Source organism: Leopardus geoffroyi, chromosome D4 (genome assembly GCF_018350155.1).
Source record: "Leopardus geoffroyi isolate Oge1 chromosome D4, O.geoffroyi_Oge1_pat1.0, whole genome shotgun sequence".
Taxonomy (NCBI): Eukaryota; Metazoa; Chordata; class Mammalia; order Carnivora; family Felidae; genus Leopardus; species Leopardus geoffroyi.
In genome coordinates, this window is record NC_059342.1 from 50,223,619 (window position 1) to 50,245,436 (window position 21,818).

General features: G+C 40.7%; 1 long non-coding RNA gene across 1 annotated transcript in view; it reads right to left on the reverse strand.

Moving 5' to 3' along the window:
- LOC123593818 overlaps nucleotides 1-13,714 on the reverse strand; it is a 28,472-nt gene extending 14,758 nt beyond the window's left edge. Inside the window, exons 1-3 of the long non-coding RNA XR_006710554.1 lie at nucleotides 12,974-13,714; nucleotides 12,455-12,631; nucleotides 10,189-12,000 (exon numbers count right to left, since the gene is read on the reverse strand). This is a non-coding gene — a long non-coding RNA (uncharacterized LOC123593818). The remainder of the gene's footprint in view (nucleotides 1-10,188; nucleotides 12,001-12,454; nucleotides 12,632-12,973) is intronic.
- Nucleotides 13,715-21,818: the final 8,104 nt, after the last annotated feature.

The window sequence follows — 21,818 nt, forward strand, 5'->3', positions numbered from 1 at the left end:
ATTAGTGAACACATATAGTTTCGATGCTGACAGAAAGTCAGGCAGAACGATATAATGGAGCTGGTCACTGTTTTTGCAATTTCAAAATGACCAGAAAAAGGATTTACACATATCTGACATCATCTTGGAGAGCCTTACCACATTGATTCTTTGGTATTTGCCAAATAATACTACTAAGTGACAATGTTGAACATAAAACTAACATTTATTGTAAAATGAGAAATAATCCATGATAAGAAGTTTTTTTTTAAAAAAATGCAAAAGAGTCAGGGTGCCTGGGTAGTCAGTCAGTTGAGCATCCAACTTCAGTTCAGGTCATGATGTTGCGGTTCGTGGTTTTGAGCCCTGCATCGGGCTCTGTGCTGACAGCTCAGAGCCTGGAGCCTGCTTCAGATTCTGCGCCTCCCTCTCTCTCTACACCTCCCCTGCTCACACTCTGTCTCTCTCTCTCAGAAAATGAATAAACAAAAAAAAATTTTTAATAAAATAAAAATGCAAAAGAGAGCTAGTAATTCCTAAGGTCATTCCTTCTTAGTATTGACTAGACGTAACAACTGGGGAGGGGGATACTTGACTATATCAGGGGAAAAAACTTGACTATGCTCAGCAACTAACAGCCATTTGCTCTAGAAAAACTCAGGAGCTTCATTCAGTTTTATCATGTACAAGGTAAGAGTGTGATCTCTTAGGGCATACTATGACTGACTCCACCAGCCATGATACTATGGCCTTCCATTGAGTTCAGATCCTTAAAATAGATTTCCAACTTCCAAGTATGCTTAACTGACAAATTACTGGCTTGTCTAAGAAAACAGTACCCTTTCTAGCCTAGGTCTTGCTACCCCTGAGAAATACTAAATACTAACATTTAAAGGGATCCATAGATTAGTTATTTATATAAACTCAAGATTAGAGCAACATCTTCCTTTCAATTTTACTTCTTTTCCTTACGTGATTTGTTCAGAACCAAAAGAGGTAGGACACTGTTTTCTCCTCTCATTGATGGCAATTTTCCAACAGGGCACACACATTACTCACTGTACTCACACTACTATTTGCACACACATTATGGAACTATCAAAGAGTAATAAGAATCATATAGTCAAAGAACAGATGCTGGAAATAGACTGCAGAGTACCCAAGTGTCCATTTTTAAAGCTCTAAATATTTTAAAGGTTAATTAAGAAAGAGAAAGGATTGTTTGCTATGCCCAAAGAGGCACATGTGGCGACAATTAAGAAAAAGAAAGAAGAGGATTCTCAGTAATACCTAATACACAGCAGAGTCATTTCTTAAGAAACCTAAATAGGAAAAAACAGTTAATGCTTAAACTTAACAGGGGAAAGACCAAGTTGCCAAAAATAATTTTAAACAATGATTTATAGGATTAGATGACCTAATGTTGAATCTTTTCTCCCCCCATTTTCAGATTCTCAATTTCTGCGACTGACCTTCCAGTGAGGCTCCCTGGATCATACAGTGCTAGTGAATAAAACAAATGAGCAACGAGAAGCTAAAAGAATGAAGAAAGGCTATGTATTCCTACAACTCAAGTTCAAAATTCAGTCTCCAGTCCACAGCCTGCCTGATAAGATAAAAGAAAAACATTCAGATCCTTGAATTTAATCCCCAAAGAAAAGTCACCCCATTAGATAAAGCACCACACAGCCCTCCTCTCTCTGAGGCTATTGTCATGAGCTGTTTCCACCCATGTTTCCATTAACACAGTAACATAACTGCCTTTGGCATATGTTTGAGAAATATAATGGCACCTCGTCTGCATTTCTAGTTGCAGGGATGATAGAGAGGGTTGCTGTGGGACCTTACGTCTTCTTGCCCAGTAATGCTATGGCTTTACCTATGGAGTGTAAAGATGTAGTTGGTTAGAACAGTTGGGCAAACCAGGATGTGGAAGATCTCACTTTGCCTAATGACCTAAAGGGTAAGCTACACATGCCTTATAATTTCCTGGGACCAGAAAGAAAGGAGCAATCACTCTGCCTCTCCCAATTCCTGAACAATTATGGGAATCTCAGACCTTGGACATGTCTTTGTTCTGTTTGGTGGCACTCTGGGTATTTATTATGTGTGGCCCTGAAGAGGCCCTCAAACACTATCTAAAAATAGAAGGAGGAGGAGTGCCTGGGTGGCTCAACCAGTTAAGCATCTACCTCTTGATTTCGGCTCAGGTCATGATATCATGGTCGTGAGATCAAGCCCCATGTCAGGCTCTGCACTGGGTGTAGAGCCTGCTTAAGATTCTCTCTCCGCCCCTCCCCCACACTATAAATAAATAAATAAAACAAGGAGGAATGTGTTCTAGGGAAAAAGCAAGTGTCCTACTCTTCTGTTCTAGGCCAGGGATTCAGTATGGTGGAACCAAACTCATTAGAACTTAGTGGTTTATGATGATGGTGTTTCACATTAATTAACACTTTAATTAAAAGAATTAATTAATTCTTTTCTTAAGAAAAAGAAACCTCAAACTGCCCTAAGCTCAAAGAGGATAGAGGCATAAAGACAGGTGTAGGTCTCAACCCTTCTCTAACATGTAAAGGCATCATGATAGTCATGCCTGATCTACTTGGACTTAATCTGTGAAACAGAACGTTCAGTGTCTACAGTTGAGGCATCCTTCCTCAATTCTCAATTATTTCTCTTTCAAATCCAGGTTTGTCTTGGACCACTAACTGCTTTCAAAAGTATCTCAGGCAATTCCTAGTTTTCTAGTAAGGTTGAAAGGACTATAAGGAAATTGGTTAGTGTTAACACTGGGTCCAGTACCTGGGGCAGAAGAGACTGGGATTAGCAGGGATCCAGTTATATGTACCTGACATGAATGGGCTTGTATATGAATAAACTGCCTGTTACAAGAGGCTTTTTGGCAGAACAAGAAAGAGAAGAAGCTTACGATGTACTAAAATGTTCTAAGAGGTATGCTAAGTTTGACCTCAAAGTGAAAAGGACCGCACTTACAAAGTATTCTTTCTTAAGAATTGTACCACCATCTGGGAATGCAAGCTGGTGCAGCCACTCTGGAAAACAGTATGGAGGTTCCTCAAAAAACTAAAAATAGACCCTACGACCCAGCAGTTGCACTACTAGGCATTTATCCACGGGATACAGGTGTGCTGTTTCGAAGGTGTGCACCCCCGTGTTTATAGCAGCACTATCAACAATAGCCTAAGTATGGCAAGAGCCCAAATGTCCATCAGTGTTTGGATGGATAAAGAAGATGCAGCATATATGTACGATGGAGTATAACTCACCAATCAAAACGAATGAAATCTTGCCATTTGCCACTACGTGGATGGAACTGGAGGGTATTATGCTAAGTGAAATTAGTCAGAGAAAGAAAAAAATCATATGACTTCACTCATATGAGGACTTTAAGAGACAAAACAGTGAACATAAGAGAAGGGAAACAAAAATAATATAAAAACAGGGAGGGGGACAAACAGAAGAAACTCATAAATATGGAGAATAAACTCAGGGTTACTGGAGGGGTTGTGGGAAGGGGTATGGGCTACACGGGTAAGGGGCGCTAAGGAATCTACTCCTGAAATCATTGTTGCACTATATGCTAACTAATTTGGATGTAAATTTTAAAAAACAAAAAAATAAAATAAAATAAAAAAGAATTGAACCACCATCTTATTAAGCTCTCACATCTATCAGTTAAAACAAATATAGTAGAGGGGCGCCTGGGTGGCGCAGTCGGTTAAGCGTCCGACTTCAGCCAGGTCACGATCTCGCGGTCTGTGAGTTCGAGCCCCGCGTCGGGCTCTGGGCTGATGGCTCAGGGCCTGGAGCCTCTTTCGGATTCTGTGTCTCCCTCTCTCTCTGCCCCTCCCCCGTTCATGCTCTGTCTCTCTCTGTCCCAAAAATAAATAAACGTTGAAAAAAAAAAAAAAAAAATTAAAAAAAAAAAAAAAAAAAAAAAAAAAAAAAAAACAAATATAGTAGATATATATGGTAGTTAAAAGCTACCTTGAAGAAAGAACCAACCTTAGATCATTGGACATTCTACAGAAATTCTGACATCATCTCTCCAACAAACTGATGGCATTAAATGTGTGTGTGTGTGTGTGTGTGTGTGTGTGTGTGTGTGTGATTTAGAATGAATAAAACTTTAATGATGTAACAACCAACTGGACTGTATTTGGATCCTAACTTGCACAAACCAAGTGTGAAAAGTCACTCTGATGATAATCAGGGAAGTTTAAACATAGACTTCTAGATGACACTGGGGAAAGTCCTCATCAGTTACAAGTCTATCCTGACACAAAATGACAAATTTAATGTTCTCAAGAAAAAAGTGGGGGAGTAACTGAGACACCATGAGCAAAATGTTAATTATTATTAAAGTGGCATAACAGATAAAGGCAGTCCCTTCTAGTCTCTTGTGAGTATTTCAAAATTTCCACAATAAAATAGTTTTTAAAAGCCAATGTATTACCATTAATCTTAAAAAGTATACAAATACCATTATTTTTTTTTAATGTTTTTTTATTTATTTATTTTTGAGACAGAGAGAGACAGAGCATGAGCAGGGGAGGGGCAGAGAGAGGGGGAGACAGAGAATCTGAAGCAGGCTCCAGGTTCCAAGCTGTCAGCACAGAGCCCGACACGGGGCTTGAACCCACAGAGTGTGAGATCACGACCTGAGCTGAAGTCCGACACTCAACAGACTGAGCCACCCAGGCGCCCCCATAAATATCATTATTATAACATAATTGATCACAGCGCAAAATGGAAATAACCTTAATGCTCTGCATCAGGAAAACACTCTTTAAAAACTATGATAAGCTAATCTGACAAAAATTATGCAGCCTTTAAGATGACAATGAGGACGAGGGGCACCTGGGTGGCTCAGTCGGTTGAGCATCCGGCTTTGGCTCAAGTCATGATCTCATGAACCGTGAGTTCGAGCCCCACGTCAGGCTCTGTGCTGACAGATCAGAGCCTGGAACCTGCTTTGGATTCTGTGTCTCCCTCTCTCTCCCCCTTCCCCTGCTCACGCTCTCTCTCACTCTCTCTCAAAAATAAATAAACATTAAAAAAAAAAAGATGACAATGAGGACGAAAGCAACAAAGAAAGTGCCTATAGGATTATTTTTAGAAAAAGGACTATATTCATATTATGATCCTAACTCTTCAAAATATGTGTGAAGATAAACGGAGTAGAAAAGTATATAATAAAAATAAAATAGCAAGTTGATACGTTGTAAAGTGTGGTGGAATGTTTTTCTTTTTGGCGATACAACATTGTTTCTGAAACACATAGACACATAAAGAGCTGATGTGAACAAAACAACAAAAATTGATCTGGGCCTCCATATGCTGAAATGTAACACAGTGCAGCAGAAATAGCACCGGCTTTGGAAATGGACAATCTGGGCGAGTTATTTAAACAATCTGAGAATTGGTTTCCTCACCTCCAAAATTAACATAAAATGTCTACCCTTGGGAACGCTGTAAGGACAGTGATGTGATTAAATATCTACCACAATTACCTGGCAGCAGTAAACCCTCTATAATCAGCACTTATCACTATTGTCATATTAAAGGTGGGGCATTCTGAAAAAGAGAAGAAAGGAGGTGTGCTGATGGGGAAGCGGCTGCAGATTTTTATGGTAATATGGTTTCTTCACAAAAAAAATGAAGACAGGGCAAAATGCAAAGAGGCCGTCAAACCTTACTTGGGCCAGCTGGAGGTAAGGGCTAGCTGGAGAGGTGCTAAGGCTTGTCTGGTGTCATGAAGCGGAGGTGGGCAGGGGCGAGGTGAATAGGGTCCCCCTCTAGAAGAATGGGAGAGCCATGTAATACCGTGTTCAAAGAATCCTGCAGCTTCAGGGCAAAACTTACCAGGTCTAGAGGAAGGGGAAGAAGAGCATGAATGGAGGAAACTAAGAAAAAGGACCTAGAGGACTGATAGGGTATAAGAAATGTTTAGGTGCCTTTGTATGGGGCTAGAGAGATGGGCCATAAATCAATTGTAATTGTATGATGGATGACAGGGTTCCAGAGATTGAATGACCTGAAATTCATATAAGATGATCTCCTCCCCTGTCTCCATTCTACAAAAAGAGAAAATTACATCCAGAAAGGGGAGGCTCCAGGTACTATAGTCAGGTTCTATGGAAAACTCTGTCTAGAACTCTGCCAGAGAACTGGTTGTACCTCATTATGCCATCCTCCAAGATGGTTTGTCCCATGATCACCAAATCAATTCTTTTCATCCATATTTCTTTCTTACTTTCTCCCTCCCTCCCTTCCTTTTCTTCCTTTCTTTCTTCCTTTCTTTCTTTCTTTCTTTCTTTCTTTCTTTCTTTCTTTCTTCCTTTCTTTCTGTTAGAAAGAGAGAGAGAGCATAACCAAGGAAAGGGGCAGAGAGAGAGGGAAAGAGAGAGAATCCCAAGCAGACTTAGCACTGTCAGCACAGAGCCTGACACAGGGCTTGATATCACGACCCGGGGATCATGACCTGAGCTGAAATCATGATCTCACTCTGACGCTTGACTGAGCCACCTAGGCGCCCCCTACCCATATTTCTTAAATATATGTTGCTCTCCATGTCTTAGAATGAATAGTAAAATACAAGCTCTTATTCTTTTCACTAATCTCTTTCACATCAAAAGCTCCCTACTAACTTCAAATTATCTTGTTGCATGTAACAAAAGAGAATGTATTGAACATTTGTCCAGTAAATGCTCTGTCGGCACCCACTATAGCCAGGCATATAAAGATGAACGGCACAGACCCTGTGGTCAAGGAGCCGACAATCCAAAGAAGACAAACATGCTTACAAATAAGCATAATCCTCTAAGTACACTCTGTCATGGTCGATGTGCTGTGATAGTAAAGAGAATAAAACTCTTCAGACCTAGAAAGGGAGGTTAGGAAAAGGAAACTTCACTGCCAGGTGATGTGGGAAGAGAGCCGGAGACAGAATAGCTGGTCAACAGGCAGAGACAAAAGGTGGCCAGTTCCGGTCTGTGCCAGGCACAATCGCTTAGGGAAAATTACCAGAAAACATGGCAAGCACGAGGTAGAAGAGGAAGTTGGGCTGGACTTCTGCAGAGAAAAACCAGTCAGGCAAGCTGGCAGCAGAGTCAAGACCAAAGTACAAACCAACCTCTTTTAAGTTGTAAGGAGATATTTTTAAAAAGAGAGAGAGAGAAGAAATGAATTTGTCTCTGCGCTCTAACTAGAATCGGATGATTAAAAGTGAATCATCGAGGGAGCGCCTGGGTGGCTCAGTCGGTTGACTGACTTCAGCTCAGGTCATGATCTCACGGTCTGTGAGTTCGAGCCCCGTGTCGGGCTCTGTGCTGACAGCTCGGAGTCTGGGGCCTGCTTTGGATTCTTTGTCTCCCTCTCTGTCTGCCCCTCCCCCATTCATGCTCTGTCCCTCTCTGTCTCAAAAATAAATAAACATTCAAAAAAAAAAAAACTGAATCATTGCAAATAAAAAAAGAAAAAAGAAAAAGTGAATTATTGCCAGCTGAGCTGTAAGAAAACTCTAAGAACAAGACTGGTACTGGTCTCGTACAGATTCTGGCAGCTGCTACCAAACCTACTTTTGAGGGTGTTAATCCTGGGGCGAGCATACAAATTCCTGACCCAAAAAAAATTGCTTTTTCTTCCCCCTTTTTTGGAATCATGCCTCTTTTCTTCTGGCTTTTTCTTTCTTGCTTTAGAAATCAGTTGTGGTACCTAGATTAGAAATTTCAACTGGAAAATACTCAGTCTCTTGTGATGTGATCTTGCTGGTCCTCTATAGCCTCTAAGAAATGATCCTTCAAAACTGCCCGGTGATGAGGCACTGACAGACAGCCTTCGAGAAGCAGACCCTCCTTCTCTGAAGAACCACCTCTCTATGGGTGTCAAATTGTAGGGACATGTTGTCACAAGAGGGAGATATCATTACATTTTCAAATCCAAAGTCAGCTCTGAGGAAAAGTTTATGAGTGCTGCAAAATACGTTGTGAGCCACACAGGAAGGTCAGGTAAAGGTCGCTCTAGAGATGGGGCCCTCAATCCAAAGAGGAAGGAAAAAGAGCAGGAAGCCAACATTGCTTGCGGACCTCCTTCGTGCTAGGCACCACCATAAGAACTTGACATGCGTTATCTAATGTTTTGCTTTCCTCTTTTCCTTATTTCACTCAGATTTATTCTTTTAAGTGCCTCAGAGTAGTCTGTGCACATTCTATCATTTCTACTGAGGATGAATTTGGAGATGATTCGAGCAAGGAGACTGATGATGCCAGAATCCGGGAAAGACCTATCTCAAAACCTATCTCTTCAAATTCCCAGAATATATATTCTTTGTAAGAATTCCTACTATTTTTCAGATGACAGGGCATTTCAGGATACACACTGACAGGAACATTAGGATTTCTTAAAATACAGAGTGGGTATAAAGACTACTAAATACTCTGTGGGTTTTGCCCTGTACTGGCACATCCCTCTGCTGAAAATTAGTGCATTTTCTGAACCTGGGTGCTGATAGGAGAATGAACACAGGAAGAAGAAAGCCACATGAGGACTTCACTCTCCCACCTGACAGACTCTCTCGAGATGGCCCTGCAACCCTGTCCACTGATTCACATTCTTCTCTGCTACATGCCTGCCTGTGCCTATTAGACTATTAAAATATTAATAGGGTCTTGGTATCTGTCATTATTAATTTTAGAGACTAACAAGGACATGCTGAGCCATACTATTGATAGATTTGTAGAATATGTTAATCACAGCACTCATTACTCAGCTAAGTTATTATTTTTTCAGATGCTTTTTCTCCACTAATCATTTCTGATATTTAACAATGTATCATCTCCAACGATGCACCCTTATTTCTTAGAAGTCTATTTATATATGTATTTTTTATAATGTCTTTTATAGCAACAATTTATTAAACAATTGTGGGGCCCCATCACGTAATGACAAAATCTTCTGACAAATATCTAGAGAGTTCAGCTAAGAAAATGAATAGATTATTAAATCTGGCAGAAAATAATGTGTGCCCGCTTTTGAAATGAGAAAGCTGAAGCAAAGAGTTAATCGACTTTCTAACAACTAACATGTATGAAGATCTAATCTTTTCTCATTTCAGAAGCTTGAGATTTACACTTGGGGTGTGCATTGAACAAAGGCAGACTCAGGTATTCCCTTTAGAGCATATGACTTATGTAGAATTGCAAAGGTAACTAAGAAGTCTTTTTCTTGTCACTCAAAACCTTCAACACAAAATATGTATAGAGGAAAAGAACAAATCATGTAGTCCTTAAGAAGTAATTGCAAATCCCTTCTTCAGGGAACGATTCGCATCCTTCTTCATGAGTGACTGCCATCACACATGTGTCTCTCCAGCCTTTCTATTCTCCTCGATCTATTTCCACTATCATTTCTAAGAGATCAGTACATGAACTGCCCCCAAAAGGGATTGTGGGGGCAAAATGTATCGACCACAGTCTTAAATTAGAAAGGCTTATGCAGGGGCGCCTGGGTGGCTCAGTTGGTTAAGCAACCGACTTCAGCTCAGGTCATGATCTCGCGGTCCGTGAGTTTGAGCCCTGCATTGGGCTCTGTGCTGTTGGCTCAGGGCCTGGATCCTGCTTCGGATTCTGTGTCTCCCTCTCTCTCTACCCCTCCCCTGCTTGTGCTCTGTCTCTCAAAAAATGAATAAACATTAAAAAAAAATTTTTTTAAAGAAAGGCTTATGCATCATACCCCATTACATACAGCACAATCTATACCAAAAGGCTCCAGGTGAGTCAATGCTTACGCCATCCTTCAGATATTGTGTTACTACTTACTTACTGTAGTGTCTACACCCTCCACGAAGAGGGCGGAGGAAAGAAAGGGTGAGAAATGCAGATGGGACCTGAAAATAATCTGGTTGCATTATCACCGTTACTATTTATTAAATACCTCTTAAGGAGACTTCAGGCAGAAGTAGAAATGCTTTCAGTGTAGTGTCTGAAATATCCCCAGTTGTTCTTTATCTAAGGCTCTCTCTATCACAAATCAGATAGTGATACACCTCTTTTGAACACAACTAGCCGGGCTTTTCATGGCCCAGACTCACAAAGTGACAAGTTAAAACAGTCTTACTCCTCTGAGACCACAACTAAAATGTAAAAGAAAACAAAACAAAAAAATAACCCAAACAAACAAACAAACCTCTGGGGAAGGTGTGTTCAATTTTTAGTCTTGTGTAGTTCATGCTTAAATTGAGAATCCAGATCTCTTCTGATGACCTTGAAGAAGCTTCCAGTTTTCCAGTTGTAAAATGTAAATCTCAGCCCACTTCCCCAAAAGCATTCAATGATGAATTCCGTTAAAGAGAATTATATGTCCCATTATATGAAATGGGACACTCTGAAAAGAGGGGCTTGTAATTAACCCATGTTTCCTCACAAACTCCTTACTTTCACTCCTGTTATTAAAAATCTTCTGAAAATTAGTTCTGTCATCTTTGGTATTTAGAACATAACTGAACCGTCTTGGTGAATGAAGCCCCCTTGTGGGTTATTCCATCATTCTGAAACCAGTTATTGGTCCCCGTTACGGGGAAGGTAGAAAGTATAGTAGAAAAGACAAGAGAATGTTGACATCATAAACATCCTGAAAGTTGTTACTTTTCCACTTAATCCCTGACACAACGCCTTCTCCTGTGATCTCTTTAAGTCTCAAGTGGGTATGTAGGTGAGTGGGCCAGTGAGGGGTGGCGTGTGTGAAAAGAATGGATAATAATTCACATTTGTTCCATCATGGAGTGAACTACTAATACTCTTCATGTCAACCTTTTTTTTTTCTTTTTTTTTTTTTTTTTGCCAGGCAGTCACTCTCTTTGTCTCTGCCTTACTACCATTGCCACAATGACACTACTGGGTAATGCTATGGAGTGAATTGTACCCCGTAGCCCCCCCAGTTCCTATGGTGAAGCCCTGACCCACAGTGTGATGGTGCCTGGAGATGGGACCTTTGAGAGGTAAACAGGTTTAGATGAGCTCATGAGGGGAGAGTCTCATGGATTAGTGTCATTGTAAGAAGACATCTTAGACCACAAAGCTTGCTTTCCCTTTTTCCAAAGAAGAGGTCATGTGAGCACACACTGAGATGCCCACTGTCTGCAAACCAGCTGGAGAACTCTCACCAGAACCCGACCGTGCTGGCACCCTGGTCTCAGACGTACAGCCTTCAGAACTGAGAGAAAATAAATTTCTGTTCTTTAAGCCACCTCACCTACGTTATTTTGTTCTCACAGTCTGAGCTGACTAAACCAGCTGAAGAGACAGAGATATTTTGGGAAGAATCGTTTCCATAAAAATAGAGTGGCTCTAAATGCAGTGGACAGTTATTTCATCTCCCTCATGCTCATACTTAAGAAAATTTCATTTAAATACACACCTGTTGACCAGTGCCCAGGGCTACTACTCTAGAAAAGCAAACGAAAGCATCAGAATGGAGGAACAAGAGAGTGACTACAGCTCTTCTCAGAAGATGGGGCAGTCCATTGCATTTTCTACACATGATATCCTGCTCCAATTGCAGCAGGGAAGAGCAAAGGCACTTTGTGATCCCTCTGGGAAGGAGCTGGAGCCCTGCCACCAAAGACGTCAACACCAGGGCCGACTGCGGGCCAGCCCGAGCTCGTGCAACAGCCCCTCCGCACCTGGGCCCTCCCCGTGCCTTGTCCCTTATATTCCCCATGTCCTCATGGTCTCTGGTGAGGCCCAGTGAGTTCAGTGAAGAGATCACTGGCCTCCAACAAAGAGTAACTTAAAAGGAGAGAAAGCGTGCTAAATCCCACTCTACAAACCAGGTCTGTTCAGTTCTGACTTGCGAATACGAAGCTTTCCATTTGACTCCATATGGTTATGTTGCGTTAGGGTCCACACAAGGCTAAGATACACAGTTAGGTTTCCAGCTGCCAGTGGCCAAAAGTGAGGAAGTTCTCGGAGACATCAGTTTCTGATAAACTGTCTTCCCCTGTTTAAAAAAAAAAAAAAAAAAAATTAGAACAAAATGTCAACGCCATGCAGGCAAGCGCAGAAATGGAAATGAAAACTCTTCCTATCACCGCGGGCTTTATTTTTATTTTTAATACAATTGATTTGGATCAATTTGAGATAACTGCCGGGAGATGCAAGGCTTTATTTTTGGACACGTCATTTGTTTTTGTTTCTGATCTGGGCTCAAAAGGAAGATTGCCAGTGTTTTTCCAGTGGCACAAAACAGTTCCAGAAGAGTTAAAATAAGACACCCTACCTGCTTAATCTGCCAGAAAACACATGAGAGGAGCAATCAGCTCTGGAAAGAGTTGCTCTGAATGAGGTATGCCTGGCTGCTTTAGGCCAGGCTGTTTGTCAGTCTTTCAAAATTCAAGTCATTACCAGATGCTGATCTACTATAATATTGTGATATTTTATCTGATTACACTTACCTGATTGTGCCTTATCTGCTATTTGCCTTTCCATTCTTCCATGTATATTAAATGCAGGTGCTTTTATTATTCTGAGAGCTGGAAAGTGTTGACTGCTCTGAATATAAATGGGGATATTATATCATTAACTTGCTCCGAAAGCAGGGCCATTCACTGTGTAAATCACATGCAAGGTACCTAGTGGAGACACAACAAACCATAATGTCTTGAGAAAGAAAGCAATGAGGAATGGATAAGGAGATAAAAATTTAAGGCATTGTTAAAGAAGGGTAATCTTCAAAATCCTATTTGGTTCTTTCAAACTAGCATTCATTGATAATATAACCTTTATATTAGAAACTTTTCTAAGTTCACACAAAAAAAAATAAAACTTTGGGGGAAGGCATGATAACATGTAACGTTATCACTCATAGGATTGCATAAAAACACGATCACTAACATTCTATGGCTTATCTAAGTTAGGAGAAGCAGTCTAATATTTTAGTAAAGTACACTTTGCTTTGGCAAATATATTCTTACCTGACGTAGGTGGACACCTTAAACAAGGTGAACAAATAGCCAAATGCTTTGCGTATTTCCAGATGTTAAAAGTGAATGGTGTAGAATCTGGTTGCGAATTCCAAAGAAAGTAATACGCAGTGAATTAAGGCAGAGCCGTGACAAAGTGCGCCTGCCCAACGGTCTGAGGTTATATGCTCTGCTTAGTTTCCACTATGCTGGCCTCACTAAAGTTAATCCACAGCTTTTTAAGTGGAAAGTTTCAGAAAATCCATTTCTGGAGCAAATGTTATGTGAGAGCGGAAATGAGCCACTGTCCTCTGTTGGATAGAGTATCAGATGGCCTGTCATCTATCAGTGTGTCAGATTCCGCTACGGAGGCAATAGCTGGGAGCCAGGCCCTGCAAAAGAACGCAAGTTCTTCTCTGCCTGAAGCAGTATGGCCAGAGTCATCTTCTGACAATCAGATCTGAACATGTGGGACAGAAGAGAACAACTATGGCTGGAAGCAACTGGGAACAAGCAGAGTAAGGTTCTCTCTCCCATGTTATCAAGGAGGAAACGGTTTCTGCTTTCACTTTCTTCTCAAATTCCGTGTGTGGGGGTGTAAGGCTACTCCTCTCTCCCTGCCATTTACCAGTAGGTACAAATGCATATAGCGACCAATTTTCTTTGAACTCAACAAATGTGTATTTAAAACACTTCTTAGGGGCTCCTGGGTGGCTCAGTCGGTTAACCGTCTGACTTTGGCTCAGGTCATGATCTCCCCAGTTCATAAGTTCAAGCCCCTGTCAGGCTCTGTGCTGACAGTGTGGAGGCTGGAGCCTGCCTTGGATTCTGTGTCTCCCTCATTCTCTGCCCCTCTCCACCCTCTCAAAAATAAATGAACATTTAAATTTTTTTTTGATATGAAATTTATTGTCAGATTGTTTCCATACAACACCCAGTGCTCATCCCAACAGGTGCCCTCCTCAATGCCCATCTCATACCCTCCCCTCCCTCCCACCCCCCATCAACCCTCAGTTTATTCTCAGTTTTTAAGAGTTTCTTATGGTTTGGCTCTCTCCCTCTCTAACTTTTTTTTTTCCTTCCTCTCCCCCATAGTCTTCTGTTAAGTTTCTCAGGATCCACATAAGAGTGAAAACATATGGTATCTGTATGACTTATTTCACTTAGCATAACACTCTCCAGTTCCATCCACGTTGCTACAAAAGGCCATATTTCATTCTTTCTCATTGCCAAGTAGTATTCCATTTTATATATAAACCACAATTTCTTTATCCATTCATCAGTTGATGGACATTTAGTCTCTTTCCATAATTTCTTTAAGAGCACCTGGGTAGTTTGGTCAGTTGAGCATTGGACTTCAGCTTAGGTCATGATCTTGCGGTTTGTGAGTTCGAGCCCTGCACTGGACTCTGCTGTCAGCACAGAGCCTGCTTCAGATCCTCTATCCCCTCTCACTGTCCCAACCCTGCTTGCACTCTCCCCAAAATAAAATAAATATTAGGAAAAAAAAACACCTCTTTAAGTCAAGGCTGCTTTATAATCAGAGAATCCATTCTTCTTAAATTATATGTTTGGAAACAAAACATGAATATGGAAGATGGTCTGCTGTTTTGAATAATTCCACATTTGCACGCATTTTCTCAGGAAAGCCATTATAATAGGTTTCTCCTAACATGATTAAGCCTCATTTATTTTTTATATATAAAAGTAATTTTAACTGGGTATTACTTCACATTTTTAGAAGATCTAGCCTTGAGAAGTTGTGCAAAGTTGTGAAAGGCAAAATAAATATCCCAAATACAAAAGGTAAAACTCTAAACACTTTTTAAAGAGAATGTGTAGGAGAATGTATTCATGACTAAAGATAGTCAAGATTTCTTAGGTCATAGAAAGTAATAACCATACAAAATAATTAGGCTTCATCAAAAAACTAAAAACTTCTACTCATCAAAAGACACCATTAAGAAAATAAACAGGCAAGCTATACACTTGAAGGAAACACTGGCAAAACATATATCTGACCAAAGACTGTTATTCAGGATCTACGAAGAACTGTGACAATTTAACAACAGAAAGACAAACAAGCATATTAAAAATGGGCAAAAGGGGCACCTGGGTGGCTCAGTCAGTTAAGCATCCAATTGTCAGTTTCGGCTCAGGTCACTATCTCACAGTTTATGGGTTCGAGCCCCGTGTCAGGCTGTTCACTGTCAGCACAGAGCCTGCTGAGGATTCTCTCTCTCCTCTCTCTCTGCCCCTCCCTGGCTCATTCTCACTCACTCTCTCTCTCTCTCTCAAAAGAAATAAACTTAAAAAAAAAAAGAGGAAAAGATTTGAAGAGTCAAAAAGTATACATAAATGAATGGCCCACAAGCACATTAAAAACTGCTCAGTGTCATTTGTCATCAAGGAAATGCAAATTAAAACCACAAGGAGGGGTGCCTAGGTGGCTCAGTCAGTTGAACAGCAGACTCTTAATCTCACCTTGGGTCTTGATCTCAGGGTCTTGAATTCAAGCCCTGCATTGGGTTGCAAGCTGGGCATGCAGCCCACTTAGAAAAAAATAAATGAAAAAAATAAAATAAAATAAATCCACAAGGAGACAACATTACACAACCACCAGAATGGCTATATTTAAAGAGACTGACTCCAATCAAGGATGAGGTGACGGACTTGGAGCAAGGCTATCAATGACAGGGTAAAATGACACAACCACACTGGGACGATGTCTGTAGGTTTCTTCTAAAATGAATCACACACCTTCCCTATGGCCAGCAGCCCCCAAACAAGTATTTACACAATATAAAAGAAAACACATCCACAATACTTGTGATGTTTATAGCCGCTTTATTCATACAGCCCAAAACTAGAAACAGTCCCAGTGTCCACAAATTGGAGAAAAGATATTAAACAGTGTTGAGCAATGAAACTGGCAACACAAAAGAATGAGAGTTCAGCAGCACCTGGGTGGCTCAGTCAATTGAGCATCCGACTCTTGGTTTTGGCTCAGGTCATGATCTCATGGTTCCTGAGTTCAAGCCCCAGATTGGGCTCTGCCCTGTCATCTCAGAGCCTGCCTGGGATTCTCTCTCTCCTTCTCTCTCTGCCCCTCCCCCTCTCATTCTCTCTCTCTCTCTCTCTCTCTCTCTCTCTCTCTCTCTAATAAATAAATAAACTTAAATAAATGTTTTTAAATGTTAAAAATGTTAAAAAGTAACATTTTTAAAAAGAACGAAAGTTCATATACTTTATTGATCTAAAACCTGGTTAGGCAGCAGAATTATCTGAGAGTTGCCTAAAAAATACAAGTTTCTTGGCTGCCCTTGAGAGATTCTGATTCAGTAGGTCAGTAGTTTTTAAAACGGTCCTCATGTAATTTCAGAGCAAACCAGGGTTTGGGAATCTACGATCCTGTTCAATTTTCAACTACTTCAAACAGATCTTCCAAAAAGGTGGTGAGGGAAGTAACTTTTATTTTCCTGCTTCTACATATGAGGTACTATTCATGTTATCTCATTTAGAGTTCATGACAACTCCGCCAAGTGGGTGTTATAAACCCCACTTTATAGTCTGGAAAATCGACCCCAGGCAACATTAAGTGACTTTGTCCAAATTCATTATAGCAAACAGTAGAGGAACCAAGATTTGAAGCCAGATGGGTCTACAAAGCTATCACACTATCACAGACCTTTTCACAAAAGATAAGGGGGAAAGTTCCTGGAAAATCTTCTGACAGAGAGAGAGACAGAGACAGACAGAGATGAAAACATAGAGAGAGTTCCTTGTTCCCTTATGCTTTCTACACCTAGATTGCTCTACTTCAGGACTTCAGATCTTCAGAGTTCTCCAAGTAAGCGTCCCAAATTAAATACTGCGTTTCCCACTTAAAATAAATAAATAAATAAATAAATAAATAAATAAATAAATAAACAAACAGTCTCTAGTACTTGATGGTTAAAACACATCTTAGGCATACTGTCATCTGCCTAGCTGCCTAAAAGAAGAATGGGGGAGGGGGGCACCTGGGTGGCTCAGCCGGTTGAGCATCTGACTTTGGCTCAGGTCATGGTCTCATGGTTCATGAATTTGAACCCCACATTGGGCTCTCTGCTGTCAGCACAGAGCCGGCTTCAGACCCTCTATCCCCCTCTCTCTGCCCCTCCCCCACTCACACTCACTCTCAAAAATAAAAAACATTCTTAAAAAAAGTTTAAGAAAGAGGCACCTGGGTGGCTCGGTCGGTTAAGTGTCCGACTTCAGCTCAGGTCATGATCTCGCAGTTCTTGAGTTCGAGCCCCGCGTCGGGCTCTGCACTGACAGTGCGGAGCCTGCTTGGGATTCTCTCTCTTCCCTCTCTCTCTGTCCCTACCCAACTTGTGCTCTCTCTTTCTCTCTCAAAATAAATAAACTTAAAAAGAAATTTTTTTTTAAAAAAAGCACTTTCAATAAATACTATCCTAAGTTGGGCAGAGGGTTAAGGTCAAGGGGTTGCATAAACCCAGAATATGCCTATACATAATACCCACTCAAAACTGTCTTTTTTATTAATCATAATTAATATGTATTGAATATTTATAATGTGTCAAGCATTGTTTTAAAAACTTTACATGTATTAACTTACTCAAACTAACAACTCTTTGAGGTAAATGCTATTATTACTCCCCACGTTATAGCTGAGGAAACTGAGGCACAGAGAAATTTGAGGTCAAAGTTCACAAAAGTGGCACAGCCAGGATTAGAACCCAAGTAGTCAGAGCAGAATTAGTATTTGGTTATTAGTATTTGGTTTCTCAGTTCTCAGAATTAGTATTCCGAGAAAACCACCTGGTATCTGAGGGTCTTTCTGGAATGTATTTTAATGACCTAACAAGAGAAGGCAAATTCATGACTCACTACCCTTACCTGCACCTTTGGCCAAATCATTCATAGATCATGGCTCTCCAGGTGGGGGGGCTCAGAATCCATTTTTAGGTAGTGCTTAGAGCAAGCCTTACCATTATTTGGTAAAAACTGACAAGGGACTAAAAGGAGACCTGTATACAGCTGTCAATTCCCTACTGTTGCTTTACTTCCCAAGTACATGAGAATACCCACTTGGAACCTCCTTATGGACAACCTATGATGAGTGACCTCTATGTTACAGGATCAGAAGAGCTAGAAAACACTGCCTTTATCGATGATTAGAGATGATTTTACCCCTCTTGGCATAAGATGCTTGGTGTAACATACTCGAGCAGGGAGATGCTGTTCCCTTGATACTCACAGAGAGGCACTGAGGGCTTTCAGGCACAAGGGGGCAAAACTGTCAGCGGCTCATGGGTGCCATGCTTCCCAGTGGTCAGACCAAACCTCCCATCACTGTTAAGGTATTTAGTTTGTTTATTTTCTGTCACTGGCTCACAGCTCTATTATACATTGGAATCTATCCACAGCCTCAGAGCCAGCAAAACATTTGTATGGTGTGTGAAAGTGCTGCTGATTCCAGAATTAACTTTGTCACTCCATAATTTGAGGGAGCTGAAAAGAGTTCCTACTCTAAAATTATGTCCTTTTGGGATGTCCAAAATTCCAGTTATCAGCCATTCATAATGGAAAATCCTCACACAAAGGCAAGAGCCTGGCTCTGGCATCGCACATGGCTCTATTTTCCAGTGTTACTGTGGGTGTGGCATCTATGAGACAGAGACAACAATCACTGGTCATAAGGTTGCTTCCAGGAGGGAAGACAATGTATAGAAAGTTCTTATACAGCGCTTGATGCACAGCAGGGAATTCATCATTGTCATCATCATATTTATTATTATTATTATTATTATTATTATTATTATTACTGTTACCTTCATTGCTAGCATTGCCATTTCCCTTGGTTGTCTCTTAAAACGTCACTCTTTATATGAGCAACACATGAAGTCCCTATTACCTTTGTATAAATGAATTTCTTCCCTTTTGGGGGCCAGTAGAGATACCACAAGTCCTGACAGCAGGACGAATACTTTGAAAGAGGCAGTGGGTTGCCTGGAAGGCACTTGGCTTATTTCTAAGGTCATCCATCCCCAAATTAGTTAACGCTCCCCATGCAACAGTTTTGCGAAATGACCTACTGAGATGAAAACCCTTTTTTTCTTTTTTTGAAAACCCTTTAAAAAATACCTCAGTTGGTCCTACTGTAGAAAGGCTAGAAGAAGCAGTACAGTGAAGCAAACACTGTATAGACTATTTAAAATGTGACATCATTTTTGAAGCCATCTTCAGACTTGTAACCGCCCTGCCTGCTGCACCTGCCAGACACCTGAGATGATGGCTGATGGGGCCTCGGAGGCCATTTCCAGGCACCTCCTGTTACCACGTCCCTTGTCTACAGAGAAGGATAAAGGAGTGCTTGGGCTCGTATCTCACTTGAAAGTTCAAAGCATATTCGCTTGCTTTTAGATCATCTCCTTGTTCATTTATGGAGTCGGGAAACATTCACATGTTCAAAACAGGGAAGCAGGGGTATTAAGCCACATGCCTATCAGACGCCTCCAAGTTTACAGTCCCTGGGCACAGTGACTGGAGAAATATGGCAAGGACTTGAAATGTCTTTGGCTACCAAGGTTATGCTTCTATAAATGTTAATTGACGTTTGACAAAATGGAAAATGCAGCGTCTAACTCAGTCTCACAAATATGCTAAAAATAAAACAACAAGGCAGTACAAATATTTTACTGGCAGGTCTTTGCTGATCACTGATGAAGTCTATACTTTCTCAGCCCACGACATCAGGGTCAAATCAGTGCACTGGCCAGTCACAGCAGATAGACGTGATATCAAGTTAAGGAGGAGAGTTTCTAAAAGCAGCATCAGGAGGTCTCCCACTGAAATAAAAATGTACCTCCATACACCAATGCACAGTTGCTGACTTGTTAAGTCTTTGCTGGTCTATAAAAATTACTTGATCTCTAGGGACTCAGTGAGATCCAAGGATCTGGATCAGAAAATGCATAGAACATTCTTAAAAGTCAAAAGAAGTTGAGTAGCTATTTGCTTATAGACTAACTCATCCATCTAGAGATTGATCTCTGCCAAATTCTCCGTGATTCTGTTACTCGGTTATTTATGAGGAACCGTGGCATCGTGTTTCAGAAATTACCAACCAGTCAGCACTGATGGGTATGTATTTTTCTTGCTCACTCAGTGGCAAGACACATATATAATAAATTCTTAGGAACTTTATCTCTTTCAGTTAGAGTCAAAATCATTGCTGACGCAGTGATTTGCTACAAAACCTATTCTTGGATAAGAGGGAGGACCATCCTCTATAGAAAAGAAGTATTTCAGTACTTCAGCATTTCCAACAAGAACAAAGAGGTATGAAAGAGAAGCAAAATAAGAAACTATGTTCCACAACTGAGATTTTTCTAAATATTTTATACCATTTTAAATTTGTTCCCGATGAAAGATAGCAACAGATTAATTCCCCACATGTCATTTGATTAAAAAAAAAAATTAAACAAATTTATTTTACTTTCATGGCTTCAGATAGGAGTTACTAACCATCTGCCTTTGAATTATTTAAACATCATACAAATAAACATTATTTTACAACCAGAAAGCAATGATTCATAGAATTGTACATTTATTCCCCCAAAATTCTTTGCCACTTTAATAAGGGCCTAAAGTTACCATCACTTCAATTCTTTTTTTAAAGTTCATTACCTAGAGGCAACCTGGGTGGCTCAGTTGGTGAAGTGTCCGACTTCAGCTCAGGTCATGATCTCGTGGTCCGTGAGTTTGAGCCCCACATCAGGCTCTACACTGACAGCTCAGAGCCCAGAGCCTGCTTCAGATTCTGTGTCTCCCTCTCTCTCTGCCCCTCCCCCACTTGCACTCTGTCTCTCTCTCTCAAAAATAAAATAAAAGTATTTAAAAAAATTAAAGTTCATTACCTACAATATTAAGAAAAACAGATGAAAATACAGTATTTCATTGTAAATGAAGAAGGTCTTAAAGAGATTTTTAAAACTTTACTAGCAACATCAATTACCGCCTTTCGAGGAAATAGTTTAGAGGAAAAGCTGATGTTCCAACTCACAATTGACACTGTTAAGATAAATTAGGATGAGAGGAGCAACTACCAATTGCCAGTTCCACTAACAAACACTCTCACACAGGCAAGCATCTTCTTGCGGAATAACAGACCATAAATAAACAAATTAGCATTTTAGTTCTCTACTTCTTCAAAACACAGAAAAGAACATGCCTCCAGAATCAAATAATACATCATGTAAGATATACAGAAAGACAGCTCTTTCCTATGTAGGCAGGAATGGAGGAAAATAGAGGTAAGCAGAAGGAGAGAGACAGGCTAAGGATCTCCTGAACAGAGTATGTTGTGACCCAAATTTATCAAGATTAGAAAAACACCCTAAAGAACAGAAGGCAGAATAAACCAGCCAAAGAAAAGTCTTGAAGACAAGTTTGAAGACAAACTCTGAGGTACACTCTCGACCAGAGATGAGAAAGCAACAGAGGGAGAGAACTCTAGGGAGCTGCTGGGTGCCTCTCCAGTATTCAGGCAAGAAGTGAACGAGGCACGTATGTGGGGAAACTACCAGGCAGGGAAAGAATCATGGTAAGGACAGGAGGTGACAGCGCCCAGCGCCCACACAAGGCTAGGAGTAGTGCCTATTCACAACAACCAGACTGGAAAGCCTCAGGATTCTCAGGTTGTTAAGTACACAGAAGGGTATTTCATCAGTTGTTGGGACTACTCAGCCCTAGAATGAGCATGTTCCATTTGGGTCTAACAAATCTTAAAAGCCAGAATGGAAATGGTCACACTAGTTGCAAGTAACTTAACTATGTCTCAGTAAAAAAG